We start from the raw sequence: 18,405 nt of genomic DNA on the forward strand, positions 1-18,405 counted from the left end.
TTTTTTTTTTTTTTTTACACATGAGAAGAAAATTTATTGGAAAATAAATAATACATAGCTGAAGTAAAGTAAGGAAACTGAACCCTTTCTTATCAGGTGTGTCATTTGCAAATATCTTCTTCCATTCCATAGGTTGCTTTTAGTTTTGTTGATTGTTTCCTGGTGTGGAAGCTTTTTATTTTAATAGTTTATTTTTGCTTCTGTTTCTCTTGCCTCAGGACTCATATCTAGAAAATAAGTGTCTGGACCATCTTTAGCCACAGCTGATGTTAAAGAGGTTAGTGACTTCCTGTGTTCTCCTATAGGATTTTATGGTTTCAGGTCTCACATTTAGGTCTTTAATCTATTTTGAATTTATTTTTATGTATGCAGTAAGAAAGTAGTCCAGTTTTATTCTTTTTGCATGTTGCCGTCCAGTTTTCCCAACACCATTTTTGAAGAGATTGTTTTTTCCCACTGGGTATTCATTCTTGTATTGTTGAGAATTAATTGACCATATAGTTGTGGGTTCATTTCTGGGTTTTCTATTCTGTTCTATTGATCTATGTGTCTATTTTTCCCAAACAGCATGACTAAATATCCAAACAATAAAATATATTTGTAATATAACTTGAAATCTGGAACTGGGATGCCTTCAAATTTACTTTTCTTTTTCAAGGTTGCTTAGGCTATTCAGGCTCTATTGTGGTTCCATACACATTTTAGGATTATTTGTGAAAAATATTCAGTATTTTGATAGAGATTGCATTACATGTGCAGGTTGCTTTGGGTAGTATAGACATTTTAACAATATTTGTTCTTCCAATCTATAAGCATGGAACATCTTTCCATTTCTTTGTATTTTCTTCACTATTTTATAATTTTCAGAGTAGAGGTCTTTCACCTCTTTGGTTAAGTTTATTCCTAGTTATCTTGTTTTTTGGTGCAATTGTAAATGGGATTATTCCTTAATTTCTATTTCTGCCACCTCATTATTGATGTATAGAAATGCAAAATATTTCTGTATGTTGATTTTGTATCCTGCACTCTACTGAATTCATGTATCAGTTCTAGCATTTATTTTAATTTAATTTAATTTTATTTTTGTGGAGTCTTTTGGGTTTTCCATATATATAGTATTATGTTTGCTAATGGTGAAAACTGACTTCTTACTTGCTTATTTTGATGTCTTTTATTTCTTTTTGTTGTTTGATTACTGTGGCTAGGACTTCCAATACTATGTTAAATAACAGTGGTGAGAGGGGACATCCCTGTCTTGTTCTTGCCCATAGAGGAAAAGCTCTCAATTTTTCCCCATTGAGGATGATGATAGTTGTGGATTTTTCATAGGTAACTTTTGTTATGTTGAGGTATGTTCCCTCTTAAACTTACTTTGTTGAGGGATTTTTATCATGAATTGATATTGTACTTTGTCAAATGCTTTTTTTGCATCTTTTCCTGCATCATATGGTTCTTACCCTTTCCTGTGTGAATGTGGTGAATCATATTGATTGAGCTGTGAATATTGAACTACCCTTGAAACCTTAAGTTAAATCCCACTTGGTTGTAGTGAATGATTATTTTTAATGTATTGTTGTGTTTAGTTTGCTAGTATTTTATTGAGGATTTTTGCATCCATGTTCATCAGAGATAGTCTGTAGTTCTCTTTTTTAGTGAAGTATCTATCTGGTTTTGGAATCAGGGTAATTCTGGCCTCACAGAATGAATTTGAAAGCTTTTATTCATCTTCTATTTTTTTTAATAGTTTGAGAAGAATAGGTATTTAATTCTTCTTTCAGTGTTTTGTGGAATTTGCCTGTAAAACCATCTGGCCCAGAACTTTTGTCTTTGGGAGATTTTTGATTGTTGATTCAATTTATTTGCTAGTTATCAATCTATTCAAGTTTTCTGTTTCTTCCTACTTAAGTTTTGGTAGATTATATGTTTCTAAGAATTTGTCCATTTCTTCTAGGTCATCCAATTTTTTGGCATATAATTTTACATAATATTATGATTGTTGGTGTTTCTGGAACTTTGGTTGTTTTCTCTCATTTGTGTTTTGATTTATTTGGAGTCTTTCTTTTTTATTTATGTATTTTTTGATAAATCTATCTAGAGGTTTATTAATTTTATTAATTTCTTTTAAAGAACCAACTCTTGGTTTCATTGTTCTATTGGTATATATATATATATATATATATATATATATATATATATATGTTTTTTTTTTTTTTTTTAGTTTCTATATCATTTATATCTGCTGTAATCTTTATTATTTCCTTCATTCTGCTGGTTAAATTTAGGCTTTGTTTATTGTTCTTTTTCTACATCCTTTAAGTATAAAGTTAGATTGTTTATTTGAGATTTTTCTTGCTTCTTGTGGTAGGCCTGTATTGCTATATACTTGTCTTTTAGGACAACTTTAATATATCCCAAAGGCTTTGAACCATGATGTTCTCATTTTCATTTGTTTCTATGTACTTTTAAATTTCTTCTCTTATTTTCTGGTTAACCATTTCATTGTATAGCAGCATATTGCTTAACTTCCATATATTCATGGTCTTTCCAGATTTTTTCTTGTGGTCAATTTCTAGTTTCATCACATTATGGTCAGAAAAGATGCATGGTATGATTTCAATTTTTTTGTATTTGTTGAGGTCGATTGTGGCCTGATATGTAATGTATTCTGGAGCATGTTCCTTGTGCACTTGAAAAGGTATATATTCTGTTGCTTTAGGATGGAACATTCTGAATACATCTGTTAAGACCCTCTGGCCCAGTGTTTCATTCAAAGCCATTGTTTTCTTATTGGTTTTCTGCTTAGATCATCTGTCCATTGACATAAATGGGTGTTAAAATGCCTTACTATTATTGTATTATTATCAATGAGTTCCTTTATGTTTGTTATTTATTGATTTAAATATTTGGGGCACCCATGTTGGGTGTATACATATTTACAATTGTTAGATCTTCTTGTTGGATTGTTCACTTTATGGTTACCTTCTTCATCTCTCATTACAGTTTTTGAACTTCCCAAAGCCTACAGGACATCCCTTTTTTCTGTAATGAAATGAAGTGAAATGAAATGGTAAGAAATAGTAAGAGTGAATACGGTCAAAGACAAAATTCATTTTGACCTGAAGGATTGCTTTTATGGGGTGTTAGTCCAGATAAATACCCAGATAAATTGGTATTTATCCTGATGACATCAAGATAAATATCCCATCTTTATTCCAGGGCTGCAAGGTTGGTTCAACATCCACAAATCAGTCATTGTGATACAACACATCAATAAAAGAAAGAACAAGAACCATATGATACTCTCAATAGATGCTGAAAAAGCATTTGACAAAGTACAGCATCCCTTCCTGATCAAAACTCTTCAAAGTGTAGGGATAGAGGGCACATACCTCAATATCATCAAAGCCATCTATGAAAAACCCACCGCAAATATCATTCTCAATGGAGAAAAACTGAAAGCTTTTCCGCTAAGGTCAGGAACACGGCAGGGATGTCCATTATCACCACTGCTATTCAACATAGTACTAGAGGTCCTAGCCTCAGCAATCAGACAACAAAAGGAAATTAAAGGCATCCAAATCGGCAAAGAAGAAGTCAAATTATCACTCTTCGCAGATGATATGATACTATATGTGGAAAACCCAAAAGACTCCACTCCAAAACTGCTAGAACTTATACAGGAATTCAGTAAAGTGTCAGGATATAAAATCAATGCACAGAAATCAGTTGCATTTCTCTACACCAACAGCAAGACAGAAGAAAGAGAAATTAAGGAGTCAATCCCATTTACAATTGCACCCAAAACCATAAGATACCTAGGAATAAACCTAACCAAAGAGGCTAAGAGTCTATACTCAGAAAACTATAAAGTACTCATGAAAGAAATTGAGGAAGACACAAAGAAATGGAAAAATGTTCCATGCTCCTGGATTGGAAGAATAAATATTGTGAAAATTTCTATGCTACCTAAAGCAATCTACACATTTAATGCAATTCCTATCAAAGTACCATCCATCTTTTTCAAAGAAATGGAACAAATAATGCTAAAATTTATATGGAACCAGAAAAGACCTCGAATAGCCAAAGGGATATTGAAAAAGAAAGCCAACGTTGGTGGCATCACAATTCCGGACTTCAAGCTCTATTACAAAGCTGTCGTCATCAAGACAGCATGGTACTGGCACAAAAACAGACACATAGATCAATGGAACAGAATAGAGAGCCCAGAAATAGACCCTCAACTCTACGGTCAACTAATCTTCGACAAAGCAGGAAAGAATGTCCAATGGAAAAAAGACAGCCTCTTCAATAAATGGTGCTGGGAAAATTGGACAGCCACATGCAGAAAAATGAAATTGGACCATTTCCTTACACCACACACAAAAATAGACTCAAAATGGATGAAGGACCTCAATGTGCGAAAGGAATCCATCAAAATCCTTGAGGAGAACACAGGCAGCAACCTCTTTGACCTCAACCGCAGCAACATCTTCCTAGGAACAACGCAAAAGGCAAGGGAAGCAAGGGCAAAAATGAACTATTGGGATTTCATCAAGATCAAAAGCTTTTGCATAGCAAAGGAAACAATTAACAAAATCAAAAGACAACTGACAGAATGGGAGAAGATATTTGCAAATGACATATCAGATAAAGGACTAGTGTCCAGAATCTATAAAGAACTTAGCAAACTCAACACCCAAAGAACAAATAATCCAATCAAGAAATGGGCAGAGGACATGAACAGACATTTCTGCAAAGAAGACATCCAGATGGCCAACAAACACATGAAAAAGTGCTCCATATCACTCGGCATCAGGGAAATACAAATCAAAACCACAATGAGATATCACCTCACACCAATCAGAATGGCTAAAATAAACAAGTCAGGAAATGACAGATGCTGGCGAGGATGCGGAGAAAGGGGAACCCTCCTACACTGTTGGTGGGAATGCAAGCTGGTGTAGCCACTCTGGAAAACAGCATGGAGGTTCCTCAAAATGTTGAAAATAGAACTGCCCTATGACCCAGCAATTGCACTATTGGGTATTTACCCTAAGGATACAAACGTAGTGATCCAAAGGGGCACATGCACCCGAATGTTTATAGCAGCAATGTCCACAATAGCCAAACTATGGAAAGAACCTAGATGTCCATCAACAGATGAATGGATCAAGAAGATGTGGTATATATACACAATGGAATACTATGCAGCCATCAAAAGAAATGAAATCTTGCCATTTGCGACAACATGGATGGAACTAGAGCGTATCATGCTTAGCGAAATAAGTCAAGCAGAGAAAGACAACTATCATATGATCTCCCTGATATGAGGAAGTGGTGATGCAACATGGGGGCTTAAGTGGGTAGGAGAAGAATCAATGAAACAAGATGGGATTGGGAGGGAGACAAACCATAAGTGACTTTTAATCTCACAAAACAAACTGAGGGTTGCTGGGGGGAGGGGGTTTGGGAGAAGGGGGTGGGATTATGGACATTGGGGAGGGTATGTGCTTTGGTGAGTGCTGTGAAGTGTGTAAACCTGGTGATTCACAGACCTGTACCCCTGGGGATAGAGTATTATGCCTCCATCAGAAAGGATGAATACCCAACTTTTGTAGCAACATGGACGGGACTGGAAGAGATTATGCTGAGTGAAATAAGTCAAGCAGAGAGAGTCAATTATCATATGGTTTCACTTATTTGTGGAGCATAACAAATAGCATGGAGGACATGGGGACTTAGAGTGGAGAAGGGAGTTGGGGGAAATTGGAAGGGGAGGTGAACCATGAGAGACTATGGACTCTGAAAAACAATCTGAGGGTTTTGAAGGGACGGGGGGTGGGAGGTTGGGGTACCAGGTGGTAGGTATTATAGAGGGCACGGATTGCATGGAGCACGGGGTGTGGTGCAAAAATAATGAATACTATTATGCTGGAAATAAAAAAAAAAAAGATAAATATCCCATCAACAAAAGCATACACGTGTGGGTTCTTAGGATTTTACTCACCAGCAACAGCATGCTTTATACTTGTAGGAATTAGTTTCTAACTCTCAGAAAACATTTATCTACTTTGAACCTGCATGCTTGTTTTTGTCATTTAAGTTGCCTACATCTTAAATTTATCACATAGGCTTTCCATATCCATGGTGTCCATTTTAAAACACTCTAAAGCACACTGGATGCCATCAAATGTTAAATATTTCTTTCTCAGGAGAAATGATTTTATAGCATTGAATAAAACTGGTGATGTCAAAGTTCGGTTTAAAGCAAGTTATGGTTTTAGTGAAGAAATTGACAAAGTTCTGGTTAACTTGGCTTCTCTTTTCTGGTGACACTATTTTGAGTAAAAAAGTGGTCTTGTAATAAAAAAAAAAAAGTAAGCCACTTGCCACTTTGTGATATTTTTTTGAAACCCACACATAACACCAAACAGCTTAAATGAAATCTGCTCTTCTTTTTCTTGCTTTCTATGGCCTCCTCCAGTTTAGAGAAAGAGCATAGAAACCTTTATTTTACTGTAACCCTTCTCTCCATTTTCATCCCAAGTGTATTTCCAAACTAGACATGGTCGTTTGGTCTCACAGTTGGAAAATATGAATTGATGGTAGGCCAACACTTGTAAAACAATGTCAGTAATGTGGTAAGACTATGACTAAGGAAGTGAACTCCTCCAACTCCATCAAGTCAGAAGTCTTTGTAAGTGCTTCTGTCCATTAATGAGGAACTGAAAAGTGACCCAGTCTCACAGAGAAGCAGACTGCACACCACTGAAGTTGTGTGGTGTACAAAGTGTGCAGGAGAGTTAACAGGTAAGTCCTTTTCATTTTCTTTGGTAAGTTTACAGACTGAGCTGAATTTGCCAAAATTCACATTTGCACAGTCTGCTGAATATGCAGATATATGAGCAAAGTCTAGCTTACATTTGGACAATAAAATATCTTCTCTGGTTTCATTACAATCTTCATAGAAATCAAGATGATTTGAAACTCTTTTTCTCCCCCCAAATCAAAGTGTCTAAGAGTTTGGAGACTGTTTTTTTGTTGATGTGATTCCACACATAACCTGATACATTGTACAAAGCATGATTGCTAGTAAGATCTGACAGAAACAGTTCTTAGTTTCAAAGACTGACACATCTGTCATCAAAATTTTATTTTTGTTCTCCCACTGAGCATTCTAGTTGCAACTTCTCAATGAAGGAATATTACTTAGCTCAGTGGCATAGAACATTCAAGAGAACAATACAAAAAGACAATAATGAATATTCATTCATGCTGTAGGTCCAAGCCAATTCAGATATTACTATTTACAACTGAGCTTTGGTATTTTTTTAGATGAAAACTTTTAATTGATTTAGAAGTAGTTACCTGAGTCTGGACTTGTGAGATTTGGTTTCCACATATACCTTCTTACCTTCATCATGCCCAGTCCCCATTTTCTGTATGTTGTGCAGGGAACTCTGCTTTGGGTTTTGTGTATCTGTCATTAAAGTGAAGCAATCCTTTAGCCTTCTTTTTCATTGATATCTGGGTCATACTGACATTGATATTGCAACTATTCTGCTATTCATGATCTGAACTCTCAGGAAACATGGTCACAATATTCACCATGTTAAAAATCAGACTAGTGCATTCTTTTTTTTTTTTTTTTTAGTTTTACTTTTTCAGTGTTCCAAGATTCATTGTTTATGCATCACACACAGTGCTCCATGCAATACACACATTTTGACAGAGAGCATGACAATTATTCCACAGGCAATGTCAAAGATGGAGTTGCTGTTCATCACTACACCACAGTTGCACTTGTTAAGTCACATCACTCCAAAGGATGCAACGATGTATATACAACATTGATGTTAGCTGCAAATCATGGTGGCTAACATCAAGAGGAGAATAAGGGTGACTCTGTAAGGCAGCTAATCTGTGCCATTGTCATGTCACACTCAGACAAGTGTTGCTCCTAACCCGTGTTTGGGGGACAATATGAGTTTTGTATATTTTCCTTAAACTTCTGTATCCATTCCCCAAAATCAGAAGAGGGTTTCCCAGGATGCAGAATTTTCAGTGCTAAAACCAGGATAGCTCTGAACTAACAAGGATGGTTGTGCAACAGAGCATATTCGCCTGGTCCACATCTATCTCTTTTTTTGAATGACCCCACCTCTCCAGCAGTTTCTTTTAGGAAACTGACAGATATCTGAGAAAGATTCTGTTACTATTTCTGTGAGCTGCTAGCTCACAGCTGCTTAACAAAGTGATTCCAGCATTTGCATGGCAGTAACTGTTACAAGGTAAACATGTTTTTATTGAAATACTTCTGCCCATTAGCATTTTTATTTTATTTTACCTTACTTTACTTTTATTTTAATTTACTATATTATTGTATTTTGGAGGAATGGCTTTCTGCAGCTCTGCCACTGAGTGAGAGAAGGACTGAGAATAGTTTACTTTTTTCCTTTTGATCACAAGAGGCTAGCAGATTGGGTCTGGCAAACTCACAGAGCCCATGTGTCAGCATAATGTGTATTATAGTATGCCCACAAAGTTGTGTAACCCTGAGTAAGTCATTCATCCTCTTTGGCTCTTGTTTTCAAATCTCAGAGAAAAAAGCCAAATAACCTAATTAAAAATTGAAAAAAAAAAAAGCCTTCAAAAGATAGTTCTCCAAAGAAGATATACAAGTGGCCAATAAGCACATGAAAGACAATAAATGTTACTGATCATCAGGGAAATGCAAAATAAACCACAATGAGATATCATCTCACATCGTTAGGATGGCTATCATCAAACAACCCAAAAGATAGCAAATGTGGACAAGGATGTGGAGAAATTGGAACCCTGTGCACTGTTGGTGGGAATGTAAAATGGTGCAGCTACTATGGGTAACAGTATGGAGGTTCTTCAAAAAATTAAAAATAGAAATACCATATGATTTAACTTCTGGGTATTTATCTAAAAGAGTTGAAATTTGGATGTTAAAGAGATATTTTCACTCCCATGCTCACTGCAGTATTATTCACAGTAGCCAGGATATGAAAACAACCTAAGTGTCCGTCAATGGATTAATGGATAGAATAAATGTGGTATCACATACAATGAAATATTAGCCCTGAAAAGGAAGAAAAGCCTGATATTTGTAACCATATGGATGGACCTGATAATCTGATATTCTAATATTCTGAACCTATGTTAGGATATTATGCTAAATAAAATAAACTGGTTACAGAAAGACAAATACTGCATGATTCCACTTACATGAAGTATCTAAAATAGTCAAACTCATAGAAACAGAGTAGAAGGTATTTGCCAGGGGTTGGAGGAAGAGTGGAAAGTTGCTAATCAACAGGTATAAAGTTACAGTTCAATATGAATAAATTCTAGAGAGCTGCTGGACAACACAGAGCCTGTAGTTCACAATATTATATTGCATGTTTAAAAATTTGTTTAAGAGGGTAGATCTCATGTTAAATGTTCTTACTAGAATAAAATAAATAAATAAATAAGAAATGAGGTCTCTGCTCTTCTTTCATGGAATTTTCTGGGTGCTGTTATGTGTTAATAAGCACTCTGCTAGGTGTATTGGTGAGCTGTCTATCACTGAGCCAAATAGACAGGATGCTTGCCTGAAACACATTTGCCTCGGGGAAGAAATATTGGCAGATGTACCCTTAGGAATTTCAGTATCCTCTCGGAGTCCTGGTCTCATGCCAGTTATTGGCTGAGTTTCCTGTTCTCTCCTCAGGCCCCATAGATACCAAGATGTTAGCTACATTTTTCCCAAGGGTGCCACCAGTCTAAGAACTGGGAAAGCAGTCTGCACACCTGATTCTAAAGAGTTACGGAACTTCTTTACACCCCATCCTTAAAATGGGATAGTAATAAAGTTGGGATAGGATTTAATTAGATGGTACTTAAAAGACTGCAAATGGTGCCCACCACCTAATAAGCACTCAGTGAATATTTGGTTTTGTTTTTATTACATCTCAGAACTACATGATTGCTGGGGTCCTCCACACTCTGAACCTCCGTTTCTCAGAGGACCCAGCGTCTTTTATAGAAGATGATTTTTCTAGCTCCTTGGTCAACCTTCAGCAGTATCACCTCTGCTATCATTGTCTCTTGGAATTTTTTTTTCTAATTTGAAGTCAAACCCTACTCATAGATATTTTAGTTATTTTTTTCTCTTATTTCCCTCCTACTGCTTCCAGAAATAATAATTCCAATTATTATAATAAAATAATAAATTAATTCCAATTAATAATAAATTATTATTTATAATAATTATAAAATAATAAAATAATTCCAATCCCTTCCTTGCATAGCAGTGCAAGGTTCTTTGAGTTGATAACACAATTCCGGGCTCGGCCCCCTCCCTTCCACCCCTATTCTGTCCTGGACCTCTACAGCCTTGCTCATTTGCACATTCGGAGTGTTCTTTATTACTCTTTCCTGTGTGTTTAATTTTTCTTCCAACCTCATCCTCAGACCAGAAGCCCCCAGACCAAAGTCTGTATATCCCTTATGACATGTCTTACTTGCTGCTTTATGCTTTCTCAGAATGTTTTCTGATTTACTATCTTATTTGGTCTTCACATAAACACATACAAAACCTTTGAACTCTGTAGTGAGAGAGTTATCGGTCTCATCCAAGAAACTGAGATCCAGAGAATTTTCAGGTCGTCCTAGGGAAGGAGGATGTTTACAGCCAGGCCTTTGAATTCCCATTAAGAGAGGGTCTTCTGCTTATACCAGGTAGCTTTGATTCACTCACACTAAGTCTGTTTTGGTTGTTTCCTACATGCACTTGCTAAACTTGTGCTAGTTGGTTCTGTAACAGGACTTGACATGGCTGTCCACAGTCAAGGGGCTCTTCTGGGTGATTATTTCTGGTTGCTGCCAGCTGGTAGACCTCAATGTACCACTCTCTGTATGTGCTCTCCGAAGCTTTCTGCTTGTAAGAACATCCACTGGGGAGTATCTTTTGTGTGTACACTCATCCCCCTGAGCATGTTGCTATGTCGTCTCTTGGGGAGGATACAAGATTCTTTTGCCTTCTAGGGGGCTTCTGATAGGGAAGCTTAAATGCCCCTCACACCCAAATACCTCTGCACAGTTTTGGGGAGCCCCTCAAGGGAAGATCACGTGCATGGGTCTGCTTTTCCCAGGACAGCAGCACAGGAGTGCTGGCTGTAAATTTCACTGCTGGCACTCTCTCTGCCCTTAGCACTTCCTCAGCTACCTTTTGGTCATGCAGACAAACCCAGAATCATCAGGGAACTGGTTTAAAATTCCTGAGTCACATAAGGAAGGTAAAAGCATAATCTTGGTCCCCTGAGTTTCATTCTTCAGAGGCAGAAGAGAGGAGACTGTTTGCAACTATGCAGGTATCTATGGAGGCTGCTGGTGGGTCACCATGCTGGGAAGAATCAGTAGCCTGGGTAGGGCAGGTCTGCAGCCGATCTCTCCATTGAATGCTGATGTGCTCACAGAACTGGCTGGGCACTAGGGCTTCCACAGATGTCCTGAGGCCAGAAAGTTGTCTCTGAGCTGCCAGTTTTATACAAAGCCATTGTATCTCTGCTCTCCAAAATCCCAGAACTTCCTAGATTAGACTGTAGAGACATTCATTTCATAATTTGTAAGATTGATTTTTACTTTTCTCTCGGTGTTTCTCTCTCTTGTTTTCTTCTCCATTTTATTATTGATTTTCTCCCCACTGAGTCTAGTGAAGCTTGTGTTTCTATATTCTGTTTTGGACCTTAAATCCTAAGGCCTCAATGAAGTTCTGCTTTGCTGCGGCTCCTTCCACTGTTTCTGTGGCAGAGCCTGGGGAGGGGGCCCAAGGGCCAGGTATCAAGTGGGCTGGATTTTTTCAAAATAACCCAAACAATATGGGAATATGGACTGTGATCTTGTCCTGTTACATAACCTCTGTGGGTTTCCTTTTTCTTGTCTATAAAATGAGGATAATAATATGTGGCTGCATTTATTGTGTAAGTAGTAAGACAACATGTCCATGTATTTTTCCTTTCATTTGTTCATTTTATTCTTTTGTCGGTAGACTCCTTTATGCTAGATCTGCACACTGAGGATATTATAATGAACAAGATAGAAAATTGTGACATTTATATTCTAGAAGGGAACCCAGACCATAAACAACTATATTAATCAGAAAGCAGTCTGTGTATGGATGGAGATATAGTATATTATGATGGAGAATCCTGTGTTTGCCAATTATGAAATTAGACAAATACACTGATCTTTACCAAGTCCAGCACATACAGCCGGGAAGAAATTCCATGAATGATCCCCCTGAAGATCTCTTTAGGTAATGCAGTGCTGCTAACAAGATGACCCATGCAGGAGAGAAATGTGCTTTGATAGAGAGAAAGATGGGATGGCTCAGAGCAGGAAATTTGGTGACAGAGCATTGTTGCATACTAATTTATAACCTTAGGTTTGTTACTTAACCTTCCCAAGTTTTAGTTTTCCAAGCAGGTCTGATAATGCCTACCTTCACAAAGCCTTTGAATGTAATTAGTACTCAATAAATGTTATTTTTAAATGACTTTTCCAGAATGCCATATGATTGGAATTAGGCACTTTGTAGATTCTTTCTCTTAGTTACAGGGTTTCTTTCACTTAGTAGTATGCATTAAAGTTTCTTCCATATCTTTTTTATGGCTTGAAAGCTCATACCTTTTTAGTGTTGAATAATATTCTATTGTCTGGATGTACCACAGTTTCTTTCTTTATTCACCTGCTGAAGGACATATTGGATGTTTCCAAGTTTTGGCAGTTATGAGTAAAGCTGTTAAAAGCATCCATGTATAAGTTTCTGTGGGAATTAATTTTCAATTCCTTTTTGTATATATTGATAGCCTGATATTATTTTATTGACATATTAACAGAAAAAATAATTTTCTAACTTATTTAAAAAATATAATTGACCTATCAATTCATAACTATTCATTGCTGCTTCAGAGTTATTGATTCAGATAGAATCAAAACCTCATTTGTTCATTAATTCAGTCAGTATCTACAAAGTTTCTCATAAGATTCTGAACATGGGGCTGGAGATAGAGGGAGAAATCAGCTGTCACCTCTAAGACTAGTTCAGAAACATAGACAGGGAAATAAAGGAGTGCAATATAAAGGAATGCACAAGAGTGAATAGATGTGAATAGAATATAAAGGCCCGTTTCTGCATGGTGAGGCTGCTTTAGGAAAGGGTTTTAGAAGAGGCAAAATGGGAGGGGAGGAGTCAAGATGGCGGAGAAGTAGCAGGCTGAGACTACATCAGCTAGCAGGAGATCAGCTAGATAGCTTATCTAAAGATTGCAAACACCTGAAAATCCATCGGCAGATCGAAGAGAAGAAGAACAGCAATTCTGGAAACAGAAAAACAACCACTTTCTGAAAGGTAGGACCAGTGGAGAAGTGAATCCAAAGCGATGGGAAGATAGACCCCAGGGGGAGGGGCGGGCTCCCGGCAAGCGGCAGAGCAACGGAGCACAAAATCGGGATTTTTAAAAGTCTGTTCCACTGAGGGACATCGCTCCAGAGGCTAAACCGGGGCGAAGCCCACGCGGGGTCAGCGTGGCCTCAGGTCCCACAGGGTCACAGAAGGATCAGGGGTGTCTGAGTGTCACAGAGCTTGCGGGTATTGGAATGAGAAAGCCGGCTACAGAGACAGAGCCGACAGTAAGCTCGCAGCTCAGGGTTACCTGAACCAGTCGCAGGCTCGGTGAGCTCGGAGCACGGCCGGAGGTCAGGCAGACGGGAGTAACTGGGCGCTGTTCTCTGAGGGCGCACTGAGGAGTGGGGCCCCGGGCTCTCGGCTCCTCCAGGCGGGAGACCAGGAGGCCACCATTTGTATTCCTGTCCAACGGAACTCTACAGAAAGCACTCAGGGAACAAAAGCTTCTGAAAGCAAACCCAAGCAGATTACTCAGCCCGGCCCCCGATAAGGGCGGTGCAATTCCGCCTGGGGCAAAGACACTTGAGAATCACTACACCAGGCCCCTCCCCCAGAAGATCAACAAGAAATCCAGCCAAGACCAAGTTCACCTACAAAGGACTGCGGTTTCAATACCAAGGAGAGCAGAAGAATTCCAGAGGAAGAGAAAGCAAAGCACAGAACTCATGGCTTTGTCCCTGTTTTTTTTTTTTTCCCTGTGATTATTTTAGTCTTGCAGTTAATTTAATTTTTTCTTTTTCATTTTTTTCTCTTCTTCTGCTAAATTTTTTTTAACTTCTACCATTTTCTTTTTTAAGGTTTTTTAACTAGTTTATCTAATAAATATATTTTTCCTTTTTATATTTTTCTTTATTCATTTTCTTTTTTTAAATTCTTTTCTTTTTTTTTCTTTCTTTCCTTTTGAACCTCTTTTTATCCCCTTTCTCCCCCCTCACGATTTGGGATCTCTTCTGATTTGGTTAAAGCATATTTTCCTGGGGTTGTTGCCACCCTTTTAGTATTTTGCATGCTCCTTCATATACTCTTATCTGGACAAAATGACAAGGCGGAAAAATTCACCACAAAAAAAATAACAAGAGGCAGTACCGAAGGCTAGGGACCTAATCAATACAGACATTGGTAATATGTCAGATCTAGAGTTCAGAATGACAATTCTCAAGGTTCTAGCCGGGCTCGAAAAAGGCATGGAAGATATTAGAGAAACGCTCTCAGGAGATATAAAAGCCCTTTCTGGAGAAATAAAAGAACTAAAATCTAACCAAGGTGAAATCAAAAAAGCTATTAATGAGGTGCAATCAAAAATGGAGGCTCTCACTGCTAGGATAAATGAGACAGAAGAAATAATTAGCGATATAGAAGATCAAATGATAGAGAATAAAGAAGCTGAGCAAAAGAGGGACAAACAGCTACTGGACCAGAGGGGAGAATTGGAGAGATAAGTGACACCAGAAGACGAAACAACATTAGAATAATTGGGATTCCAGAAGAAGAAGAAAGAGAGAGGGGAGCAGAATGTATACTGGAGAGAATTATTGGGGAGAATTTCCCCAATATGGCAAAGGGAACGAGCATCAAAATTCAGGAGTTTCAGAGAATGCCCCTCAAAATCAATAAGAATAGACCCACACCCCATCACTTTATAGTAAAATTTACAAGTCTTAGTGACAAAGAGAAAATCCTGAAAGCAGCCCGGGAAAAGAAGTCTGTAACATACAATGGTAAAAATATTAGATTGGCAGCTGATTTATCCACAGAGACCTGGCAGGCCAGAAAGAGCTGGCATGATATTTTCAGAGCACTAAACGAGAAAAACATGCAGCCAAAAATACTATATCCAGCTAGGCTATCATTGAAAATAGAAGGAGAGATTACAGGCTTTCATGACAAACAAAAACTGAAAGAATTTGCAAACACCAAACCAGCTCAACAGGAAATATTGAAAGGGGTCTTCTAAGGAAAGAGAGAGCCTACAAGTGGTAGGTCAGTAAGGAACAGAGACCATATACAGTACAGTCACCTTCCAGGCAATACAATGGCACTAAATTCATATCTCTCAATAGTTACCCTGAATGTTAATGGGCTAAATGCCCCAATCAAAAGACACAGGGTATCAGAATGGATAAAAAAACAAAACCCATCTATAGGTTGCCTCCAAGAAACTCATTTTAAGCCCGAAGACACCTCCAGTTTAAAGTGAGGGAGTGGAAAAGAATTTACCATGCTAATGGACATCAGAAGAAAGCAGGAGTGGCAATCCTTATATCAGATCAATTAGATTTTAAGCCAAAGACTATAATAAGAGATGAAGAAGGACACTATATTATACTCAAAGGGTATGTCCAACAAGAAGATTTAACAATTTTAAATATCTATGCCCCCAACATGGGAGCAGCCAACTATATAAACCAATTAATAACAAAATCAAAGAAACACATCAACAATAATACAATAATAGTAGGGGACTTTAACACTCCCCTCACTGAAATGGACAGATCATCCAAGCAAAAAATCAGCAAGGAAATAAAGGCCTTAAACGACACACTGGACCAGATGGACATCACAGATATATTCAGAACATTTCATCCCAAAGCAATAGAATACATATTCTTCTCTAGTGCACATGGAACATTCTCCAGAATAGATCACATCCTCAGTCCTAAATCAGGACTCAAACGGTATCAAAAGACTGGGATCATTCCCTGCATATTTTCAGACCACAATGCTCTGAAGCTAGAACTCAACCACTAGAGGAAGTTGGAAAGAACCCAAATACATGGAGACTAAACAGCATCCTTCTAAAGAATGAATGGGTCAACCGGGAAATTAAAGAAGAATTGAAAAAAATCATGGAAACAAATGATAATGAAAATACAACAGTTCAAAATCTGTGGGACACAACAAAGGCAGTCCTGAGAGGAAAATATATAGCAGTACAAGCCTTTCTCAAGAAACAAGAAAGGTCTCAGGTACACAACCTAACCCTACAGCTAAAGGAGCTGGAGAAAGAACAAGAAAGAAACCCTAAGCCCAGCAGGAGAAGAGAAATCATAAAGATCAGAGCAGAAATCAATGAAATAGAAACCAAAAAGACAATAGAGCAAATCAACAAAACTAGGAGCTGGTTCTTTGAAAGAGTTAATAAAATTGATAAGCCCCTGGCCAGACTTATCAAAAATAAAAGAGAAAGGACCCAAATAAATAAAATCATGAATGTAAGAGGAGAGATCACAACGAACACCAAAGAAATACAAACTATTATAAGAACATACTATGAGCAACTCTACGCCAACAAATTTGACAATCTGGAAGAAATGGATGCATTCCTAGAAACATATAAACTACCACAACTGAACCAGGAATAAGTAGAAAGCCTGAACAGACCCATAACCAGTAAGGAGATTGAAACAGTCATTAAAAATCTCCAAAGAAACAAAAGCCCATGGCCAGACGGCTTCCCGGGGGAATTCTACCAAACAGTTAAAGAAGAACTAATTCCTATTCTCCTGAAACTGTTCCAAAAAATAGAAATGGAGGGAAAACTTTCAAACTCATTTTATGAGGCCAGCATCACCTTGATCCCAAAACCAGACAAGAATCGCATCAAAAAAGAGAGCTATAGACCAATATCCTTGATGAACACAGATGCGAAAATTCTCACCAAATACTAGCCAATAAGATTCAACAGTACATTAAAAGGATTATTCAGCACGACCAAGTGGGATTTATTCCAGGGCTGCAAGGTTGGTTCAACATCCGCAAATCAGTCAATGTGATACAACACATCAATAGAAGAAAGAACAAGAACCATATGATACTCTCAATAGATGCTGAAAAAGCATTTGACAAAGTGTAGCATCCCTTCCTCATCAAAACTCTTCAAAATGTAGGGTTAGAGGGCACATACCTCAATATCATCAAAGCCATCTATGAAAAACCCACCGCAAATATCATTCTCAATGGAGAAAAACTAAAAGCTTTTCCGCTAAGGTCAGGAAAACGGCAGGGATGTCCATTATCACCACTGCTATTCAACATAGTACTAGAAGTCCTAGCCTCAGCAATCAGACAACAAAAGGAAATGAAAGTCATCCAAATCGGCAAAGAAGAAGTCAAATTATCACTCTTCGTAGATGATATGATACTATATGTGGAAAACCCAAGAGACTCCACTCCAAAACTGCTAGATCTTGTACAGGAATCCAGTAAAGTGTCAGGATATAAAATCAATGCACAGAAATCAGTTGCATTTCTCTACACCAATAACAAGACAGAAGAAAGAGAAACTAAGGAGTCAATCCCATTTACAATTGCAACCCAAACCATAAGATACCTAGGAATAAACCTAACCAAAGAGGCACAGAATCTATACTCAGAAAACTATAAAGTACTCACGAAAGAAATTGAGGAAGACACAAAGAAATGGAAAAATGTTCCATGCTCCTGGATTGGAAGAATAAATATTGTGAAAATGTCTATGCTACCTAAAGCAATCTACACATTTAATGCAATTCCTATCAAAGTACCATCCATCTTTTTCAAAGAAATGGAACAAATAATTCTAAAATTTATATGGAACCATAAAAGACCTCGAATAGCCAAAGGGATATTGAAAAAGAAAGCCAACGTTGGTGGCATCACAATTCCGGACTTCAAGCTCTATTACAAAGCTGTCATCATCAAGACAGCATGGTACTGGCACAAAAACAGACACATAGATCAATGGAACAGAATAGAGAGCCCAGAAATAGACCCTCAACTCTACGGTCAACTAATCTTCGACAAAGCAGGAAAGAATGTCCAATGGAAAAAAGACAGCCTCTTCAATAAATGGTGTTGGGAAAATTGGGCAGCCACATGCAGAAAAATGAAATTGGACCATTTCCTTACACCACACACGAAAATAGACTCAAAATGGATGAAGGACC

The sequence above is a fragment of the Mustela erminea genome, chromosome 9 (assembly GCF_009829155.1).
Source record: "Mustela erminea isolate mMusErm1 chromosome 9, mMusErm1.Pri, whole genome shotgun sequence".
Classification (NCBI taxonomy): Eukaryota; Metazoa; Chordata; class Mammalia; order Carnivora; family Mustelidae; genus Mustela; species Mustela erminea.